The sequence below is a fragment of the Canis lupus genome, chromosome 1, assembly GCF_048164855.1.
Source record: "Canis lupus baileyi chromosome 1, mCanLup2.hap1, whole genome shotgun sequence".
NCBI classification, from domain to species: Eukaryota; Metazoa; Chordata; class Mammalia; order Carnivora; family Canidae; genus Canis; species Canis lupus.
Genome location: NC_132838.1, coordinates 38,559,741 through 38,569,012, shown reverse-complemented (window position 1 = coordinate 38,569,012; position 9,272 = coordinate 38,559,741). Strand labels below are relative to the sequence as shown.

At 38.9% G+C, this 9,272-nt stretch overlaps 1 long non-coding RNA gene across 3 annotated transcripts in view; it reads left to right on the top strand.

Annotated features, from left to right (window-relative positions):
- The window catches only part of LOC140633832 (uncharacterized), a 55,821-nt gene that overhangs the window by 785 nt on the left and 45,764 nt on the right, over positions 1-9,272 (top strand). For 2 of the 3 annotated variants that reach the window (XR_012031424.1, XR_012031423.1), the window contains exons 1-2: positions 704-2,735; positions 4,445-4,545. This is a non-coding gene — a long non-coding RNA (uncharacterized lncRNA). Of the gene's footprint in view, positions 1-703; positions 2,736-4,444; positions 4,546-9,272 lie in introns of those variants that run through there. The other variant, XR_012031425.1, reaches the window with a different exon arrangement.

Below are 9,272 nucleotides of genomic sequence, written 5' to 3'. Positions count from 1 at the left end.
CCGCCGCCCGCCTCCCGCCGCCGCCGCTGCCCGGGCTCCTGCCGCGCCGCCCCCGCGGAGCCCCGCGGAGCCCCCGCCCGCCGGCGCAACGTCCCCGGGCCCGGCCGCCCGCGCCCCCGCCCCCGCCCGACGGGTCACAGGACCCGGAACCGGCCGCCGCGGCCGCCGCGCGGGGCGGGGAGGGAGGGCCGGGGGCTGGCCCGCGGGGAGGAGGACCCGGCGGCCAGGCCGCTCCCCGCCGCCCGAGCGCCGCACTTCCTCCGCCGGGGCGGCCCCTCCGCGCCCGGGTGCGCGGCGCCCGGCCGCCCCCTGCTGGCGCTGCGGAGGCGGCCCGGAGCCGCGGGGAGCCCGCCGGGGGCGGGGGGGGGGCGGGGCTGGAGGAGCGCCCGGGCCGGGGCGTACCGGCGACCCCGGGGGGCGGGGCGAGCGCGGGAGGGCGACTCTGACCTTGGCAAAAGCACTGATAACGCTCTAGTATTTAAATGAAGGCGGGCACCTGGGCGCTCGGTGGGTAAGCGCCTGCCTTCAGCTCAGGTCGTGGCCCCGGGGTCCCAGGATCGAGTCCCGCGTCGGGCTCCCTGCAGGGAGCCTGCTTCTCCCTCTGCCTGGGTCTCTGCCTCTCTCTCCCTGTGTCTCTCATGAATAAATAAGTGAACTTTTATAAATTAAATAAATAAATAAATAAATAAATAAAATAAATAAATAAATAAACAAACAGAAAGAAAGAAGAAAGAAAAGAAAGAAAGGTGTGGGTCTGGGGAGGAAGACGCGGACTCTCTGAAACAACTTCACTGAAGCCTTCAGCTGGTCGAGGCTCTGAGGTAGATCCTAGGGAAGGATTGAAGAGTAATAGGTACTTTTGAGGGGTTTTACTTTAAAGAACAAAGATAGGAAGCCTCGCCTAGCTGCCGGTGTTTATAAAATCCGGGGATTACCTCCATCCCCCGCCCCCGCCCCCGCCCCCGCCCCGGGGGTTAGAAACACCTGGAGCTGATGCGCTCTCCCGAGCGTCCTTAAATAAACGGAAAGAGGCTGTTCGCTCTGCTATAATCTGACAATCTTTGAAAAATGTTTTTCAGAGGTGGAGGCGTTTTAAAATTCAGACGTCAAGGTGGGAGTAAAACCTTTACTAAAATAGCTATTGAAAAAGCATGGAGATGTCTTTAGACGAGTTTTGCGGCCTGCCAGCATATGGCTGTTCTGTTCACCCATCTAAAGAGTCCTTTCAATGTGTCTCCAGCTCGGGGAGGAAAAAGGAAATCCTCTACTTATCGCCACAAATGCAGCATATTGTTCCATACATACATATTACCGTGGATTTTTCCAGGTTCCTTCTTCTCTGACTCTCCTAGGCTTCCACTGACATTAGAAATAGAATCGTGGTGCTAAAAACCATGGGCGGCAAATGGTTTAAAGTTAAAAATGGTCACAGCTAAAAGCAGGATAATGGCTTGAGTCCAGTGGTTCTCAAGTTTGAGTGTTGAGAGTTTGTTAAAACATTACTAGGCCTACCCCCCCCCCCCCAGAGGTTCTGATCCCCCAGAACTAGGACCGGGGTCAGGGGGTTGGGGGTAGTCGGATAATTTGCATTCAGAACAAGTTCCCAGGTGATGCTGACGCTTCAGGTCTGGGAGCACAGTGATTTAAGATCAGCACTCACTTCTCAAACCTAAAAGTTCATATGAATCATCAGGATCTTCCCAAAACAGATTCTGACTGAGTATATGTCGGGTAGGGCCTGAGATTCAGGATCTGAAATAAGTTCCCAGGTGATGAGAATGGTATTAGTGGGCTACACTTTAGTTAGGAAGGGTTTAGATTACAATTTAGTAGTTTCCACAGTTGCTCTGTATTTGGCTCACCTGAAGTTATGGACTAAACGTAATCCCCGGAATTCGCCTGTTGAAATCCTAACCCCTAATATGATTGTATTAGGAGGTGGGCCAGAGATGAATAGGTCACGATGTAGAGCTCTCAGGCAATGAGATTAGTGCCCTTATAAAAGAGACTTCTGAAACTCTCTCCGCTTCTACCCTGTGAGGACACAGCTAGAAAACAGAGGCCTGCAAACCAGGAAGTGGGTCTCACCAGAAACTGAATCTGCTGACACTTTGAACTTGGACTTCTCAGATTCTAGAACTGGTAGAAAAAAACATGTTTGTTGTTGAAGCCACTCAGTTTAGGGTAATTTGTTATAGTAATAATTATAATAATTTGTTATATCAGCCTGAACTAAGACATCTGGGGAGCTAGCTATCTAAATTACCCAGACATTCTGTTTTAATCTTCCAGAAGGAAAGCTCAGGAAGCTATATTTAAAAAAAAAAAAAAAAAAAAAAAAAAACTAGGTGAGCACACACTTGACTTACAGAACCACTGATTTAAATAATACCAAATAATGTAAGGAAATGCTAAGTAATGTCTGCTTGTGCAATCCCAGTTGGAAAAGGCTGGGAGCTGGGTCAAGTGAGTGTACAAACCTTCAGAATCCTAGGCTGATATTTCATTGGGGAAGCAAGTGTTTCTATATAAAATGAAGAGAAAATAATACAAATAATCTGAGACTTATGACTGAATAAATGACTCTTTAACATTACCATTTGCTGCATATAGGAATGGCCTGCGTAGAAAATCCCCTCGTGATGCTCTCACGCTTAACCACACCTTTCATCCTTGCTATATGCTCTGTACCTGGAATATGTTCCAAACCACTACTTCACCCAAGGCTCTACCATGTAAGCCCTTCCTTAGCTTTCAAGTGCTAGATCAAGGGATTACCTGCTCTTTTCACTCCAAATTTCCCTGGCCGATTTAGACATTAGAAAACTTATGATGTGCCAAGAAATGTTCTAGATATTCCAAGTGCAATGATGAGCAGAATAGACAAGGTTCTTACTCTCAAGGACTTTATACTGCAATAGAAGCAAGATCGAATATTAAAAAAGCAAACAAATAATTTCAGGAAGATATATATTGTATGAAGAAAACCAAATGGGAAAATATCATGTAGTGAGTGATCACTGAATGAAGAGTAAAAGCTAGACTAATCAGCAGGCCTCTCCTAAAGAAAATACGGAAAGTAGTTATCAGGTATCATTTGTTTCCCACATGAATAACCAATTGACCCAGAAATTGACCCAGAAATATTCACCTCCTTGGTCTTAATTCAAGTACTCATGTGAGAATGGGTCTGTTTCTGCTCTCTTTTTCCTTCCATTAGTCTATGTGTCTGTATTTGTACCAATTCTTATCTGCCTTAACTATAGTAGCTTTATTATAAATCTTCTTTTTGGGTAAATCACATCCTCTCATTTTGTAATTCTTTTTCAAGTTTGTTATAGCTATTCTTGTTCCTTTATATCTCCATATAAATCTTAGTATTGACATCTCAAGTTTCACAAACACACCTGCTGGGATTCTTGTTGGAATTACACTGAATTCATAGATAAATTTAAGGAGAATTGAAAGCATCAGGTCTTCAAAAATATTGATATGGTACATTCATTATTTATGTAGATCTTACTATCTTTCAATAATATGAAAAGTTCTTGAATTGTTTGTAGTTGGTGTGTAAGAATAAAAATAGAATTGATTTGTGTAGGATGAACTTAGTTTCAGTGACTATGATAATTCTAAAAGTTAATTTATACACTTGCATTTTTTATGTATGGAAACATATTTTTTCTTGCTTTCCAATTCCTCTTTTTTATTTTATTCCTTTTTTAAAATTCCTTTTCATATTTCATTTCACTGGCTATGACTTCCAACATGATTTTTTTTAAAAAATGGAGATTGTAGGCAACCCATTTTTCGAGATATTCCCATCAATTTATATTAATGGCCTTTTTGTTTTAGAGTAGTATTAGGTTTACAGAAAAGTTAAAAGATAGTACAGACAGTTCGTATATACCTCATACCTAGTTTCCCTTGATTTAGTTATGGTACGTTTATCACAATTAATGAGCCAAAGGTTTATACAATTAATAAAGTCCATGTTTTTTTTTTGTTTTTTTTTTTTTTAGATTTTTATTTATTCATGAGAGACAGAGAGTGGGGCAGAGACATGGGCAGAGGGAGAAGCAGGCTCCCTATGGGGAGCCCGATGCAGGACTGGATTCCAGAACCCTGGGATCACGACCTGAGCCAAAAGCAGATGCTCAACCACTGAGCCACCCAGGCTTTATTCAGATGTCCTAGTTTGACCTAATTCAGATGTCTGACCTAAGGGCATGACCTAATGTCCTTTTCCTATTCCAGGATCCAAGGCAGGGTATCCTATTACATTTAATTAACATATCTCCTTAGGCTTCTTTTGGCTGCGACAGTTTCTCAGACTTTTCATGTTTCTTATGGCCTTAGCAATTTTGGGAAGTACTGGCTAGGTATTTTGTAAAATGTGCCTTGAGTGGGCTTGTCTGACCTGATGTATCCCTTATGATTATAGTTACAGGCTATGGGGAAGATACGCCACTCTCATACCACAGCAAAGGTGTATAGTATCAACATGACATCACCATCGATGTTAATCCTGATAACTTTCCTGAGGTAACGTCAGATTTCTCCATTGTAAAGCTGTTTGTTTTCCACCCCATCCCATTCCATATTCTTTTTGGAATGAAATCACTGTGAACAGCCAGCACTTAAGGAGTGGAGAGTATGTGCCACCTCCCTGAGTGTACACAATCGCTACATAAATACTTTGGAATTCTTCCTCATGGTAAATTTGTCTCTTCTCTCATTTATTGATTCAATCACTTATTTATATCCATTTATCTGGATTGATATTGGGATAATCCCAAACTTATAGAATGGGATAGGAAGTGTTCTCTCTGCTTCTGTTTTCTGTAAAAGTGTGAAGACTTGGTATTATTTTTTTCCTTAGACATCTAGTAGAATTCACCAGTGAAATTATGGAAGTCTGGTGCCCTATTTTTGGAAGTTTATAAACTATTGATTCAGTTTCTTTAATAGATAATAACTCAAGTTATCTGATTCTTCTAGTATGAGGGTTGGTATAAGGAACTGGTCCATTTCATCTAAGCTATCAAATTTGTGTCCATAAAATTGTTTATAATATTCCTTTGTTATTCTTTTCATGGGCTGTGTAGTGATAGTGGTGACTCCTTTTTCATTTATCGTATCAATCATTTGCCTATTTTTTTTCTTGGTTAGCAAGACTCAATGTATGGATTTTATTGTTTGTTTTAAGAAAACAGCTTTAGTTTTATTAAATTTTCTCCATCGATTTGTTTTCCTCTATAATTTTTATTATTAATTTTTTCACTTTATTTTAGGCTTAATTTACTTTACCTAGTTTGCTAAAGTAGATTAGGTTTCAGACTTTTTTTCAAACATGAATTTAATGCTCTATGTTTACTTCTAAATGCTCCTTTCACTACATTCAACAACTTGATAAATTGTTTTATTTAGTTAAAAATAATTTTAAATTTACTTGATTCTTCTTCTTTGTCCCATCTATTACTAGGAATTATGCTAATTTCTAGATAGTTTGGGATTTCCCAGCTGTCTTTATGTTATTGGTTCCTACTTTAATACTATGTAGTCTAAGGACATAATTGAATGATCTCTATCCAATATGGCAGCCACTGGTCACATATAGCAATTTCAGTTTCAATTAATTAAAATTAAAATTTGGAAGTATTCCCTTAGTCACAGTAGCTATATTTTGAGTGCTCAATAGCCACATGTATTCAGTGGCTACTGTACTGTTTTGAAACAGATAAAGAACATTTCTATCATTGCAGAATTTTTTTCCTGCTTTCATGGAGATAAAGTTAATATAGAACATTGTGTAAGTTTAAGATGAACGATGTGCTGAGTTAATAAATTTATATATTGAAAAAGGATTACCACTGTAGTATTAGTTAACATCTCTATCACATCACATAATTACCATTTCTTTTTTGTGGTGAGAACATTTAAGGTTTACTCTCTTAGCAACTTGCAAGTATATAATATGGTATTGTTAATTATAGTCATCATGCTTTACATTAGATCCCTAGAACTTCTTCATCTTATAGCAAGGAGTTTATACCCTCTAACCAATATCTCCTATTCCCCCTCACTAGCCCCTCATAGCTACCATCTTACTCTGCTTCTAGGACTTTGACTTTTTTTGGATTTCACATATAAATGATACTATGTAGTATGTATCTTTTTCTGTCTGACTTATTTCACATGACATAATGCCCTCAAGATTCAACCATATTGTAGCAAATGACGTGATTTCCTTCTTTCTAATAGCTGAGTAATATTCAAGTGTGTGTGTGTGTGTGTGTGTGTGTGTGTATCACATTGTCTATCCATTCATCTGTTAACGGACACTTAGGTTGTTTCCGCATCTTGGCTATTGTAGATAATACCTCAATAAACATGGGAATGCAGATATTTCTTTGCTAGCCTGTTTTCATTTCCTTTAGAAATATACCCTGAAACAGAATTGCTTGGATCATATGGTAGTTCTATTTCAGAAAGCACTGTTATAGAACATGACAAAAGAGGATATCTTTATGATTTTAGGATAAGTTAGGATTTTTTAAACAGTCACAAAAAAATAACGATAGTTATAAAGGAAATTATGCTGTTAAACTACACAAAACTTTAAAATTTTTCTCTTAAAGAAGCCAATAGCAGAGCAAAAGATAAGTTAACAAAATCCGTTTGCTATACAATAAAACACAGTGCTCAAATATGAAATATGTAAGTAATTTATAAAATTCAATAAGAAAATATATATGACAAAATAGAAGAATGGGAGGAAAGGAGTTGAAAAGATACTTTAAAAGATCCAAATAGCCAACAAATATATGCAAATGTGATCAGCCTTATTAGTCAACAGGGAAATAATCATTTAAACCACAAATCAATATCTTTTCACACCTCCTAGATTGCCTAAAAGTAAAAAGTGATGACAATACCAATTGTTAGCAAAGAGAGCTCATATGCACTGCAGTAGAGAGTGTAACCTTGTGCATCCATTTGGAGAATTTTTATCCAATGAAGTTGAAAATAAACATTCCTACTCATAAGTATATAGTAGCATCATATGTTTTATAATAGCATGATATGTTAATCAACAACAAATTAAAGAAATATTTTTTTAAAGATTTATTTATTTATTTGAGAGAGAGAAAGAGAGCGCATGTGCAAGAAAGTACAGAGGGAGAGAGAGAGAAGCTGACTCCCCACTGAGCAGGGAGCCGAACTTGGGGCTCAGTCCCAGGACCCCAGGATAATCTCCTGAGCCAAAGATAGGCACTTAACCAACTGAGCTCCCCTGGTGCCCCTAGAGAAATGAATTTTTTGTGTAGTAACACAACGAAATATGTAGCAGTAACAATTATCAACAGTAGCTCTAGTCTATAGCATGGACTAATCTCACAACCATGTTGAGGAAAACCAGACTCAATGTACTTCATATAGTTTAGTTCCACTCCTATAAAATGGTAAGACTAATTAATATTAGCTTAGCTTTCAAGATACTCTTTATTCTTTGGGGAAAAGAAAGGGTGGAGTATTTAGAAGAGATGTTTTAGATTTTGATGATGTTCAATTTTTTAAAAATCTAGAATCTAAACCCTAAATGATGGTTATATTGGAAGTGCTTAGTGATAATTCATCAAATTCTACATGTTTGACTTATGTACATATCTCTTTGTAAGTTATACACTAATGAAAATTTATTAAAGACATTTTATTTTATTTTTTTATTAAAAATCTTTTAATGTGCTTTTTTAAAAGAAGTATATATATAAAAAATAAGTATATATATGAATGATGAAATGGACATATGAAAAGTTTCTAAATCAAGAAATAATAGCAGTGGGAAAAATACAAATTAAAATATCAAGATAATATTTCACAATCATCACATTGGTCAAAAATATTATAGTGTGACAAAATTAAATGCTGATAGTATTAAATGCTGGTATTAATTAGAAGGGTTGTACAAAGAAATAGACTCAGTATCATGTGCATGTGTTGTAGAGGCCAAGGGCAGGCTGCCCCAAGGTGGACCACTTTGATATTAAGATTATTTTGAGTTGAAAAACAATAAAAGCCCAACATATTCAGGGCACCTGAATGGCTAGTTGAATAAGTGGCAGACTCTTGCTATTGGCTCAGGTCATGATCTCAGGGTCCTGGGATCCAGTCCCACATGGGCTCTGTGCTCAGCAGGGAGTCTATTTCTTCCTCTCCCTCTGTCGTTCTCCCACTCAGGCTCTCTCTCAAATAAATAAATAGATCTTGGGGGGATAAAACCCCAGCAGATTCAGGAAAATTTTCCCACAACAGCCTAAAAAGAATTTAGATATAGAAACTGTTCCACAAAGAAAGTTATCACCAAAGATGATTATTATCCCATGAACAAGGTATGGCAGCCCAGGGGGAACTTAGCAAGACCTATTTTTTTTTTTTCAAGTCCTCTGTGTCCCATTGTTCCTGAATGGTCCAGCAAACATCTGTTTACCAAACATTTATTCTATTTCATCTTCCTCTGAATTGCATTCCTTCCCTTTGAAGTCTCAGGCCCCTGTCCCCCTCTCCTTTTCCAAATGACATATATACCTCATTTTGCCTGACTATCATTGGAATTTCTGTGTCTTCGTGGATTCCCCATCCACACAAGATTGAATTTGATTTTCCACTGATTTTCTACTGTCCATGTCAATTTGATTCTTGGTCTGGCTAGAAGGACCTTGAAGGGAACAGGAATTCTTGTGTACCAATGGTGTGTATGTAGATATAAACACACACATATTTCTAATTTCTAATCTCTAGATCTAGAGATGAATTCCTTTATTCTAAGGAAATGGCCTATACCATCATTATAGATGCCGGCAAGTCTGAAATATGCAGGGTACCCTGGCAAGATAGAGACTGAGAAAGACTTGAAGGTTCCTGCTCAAGTATGAAGGCTTGGGGCTGATGGGATCCCCTACTCAGAAGAGTTGGGCTTTTTCTTAAGGCTTTTTTAACTGCTTGGATGAGGCTCATCTACCTATGGAGAGTAATCTGCTTGAGTCAAAGTTGACTGATTTAAATGTTCATCTCATCCAAAAATATACCTTCACAGCGGCATCCAATTGACTATTATCTGGAGACTGTAGCCTAGGCAAGCTGACTCATAAAATTAACCATCATACCTAGTAATCCAGTATCAGTCCTAAAAATAAAAAGCAAAAACAAAACCTAATCTTTTACAAATATCCACAAGAAGTCATGGAAAAAAATATTTATTGCATCATTAA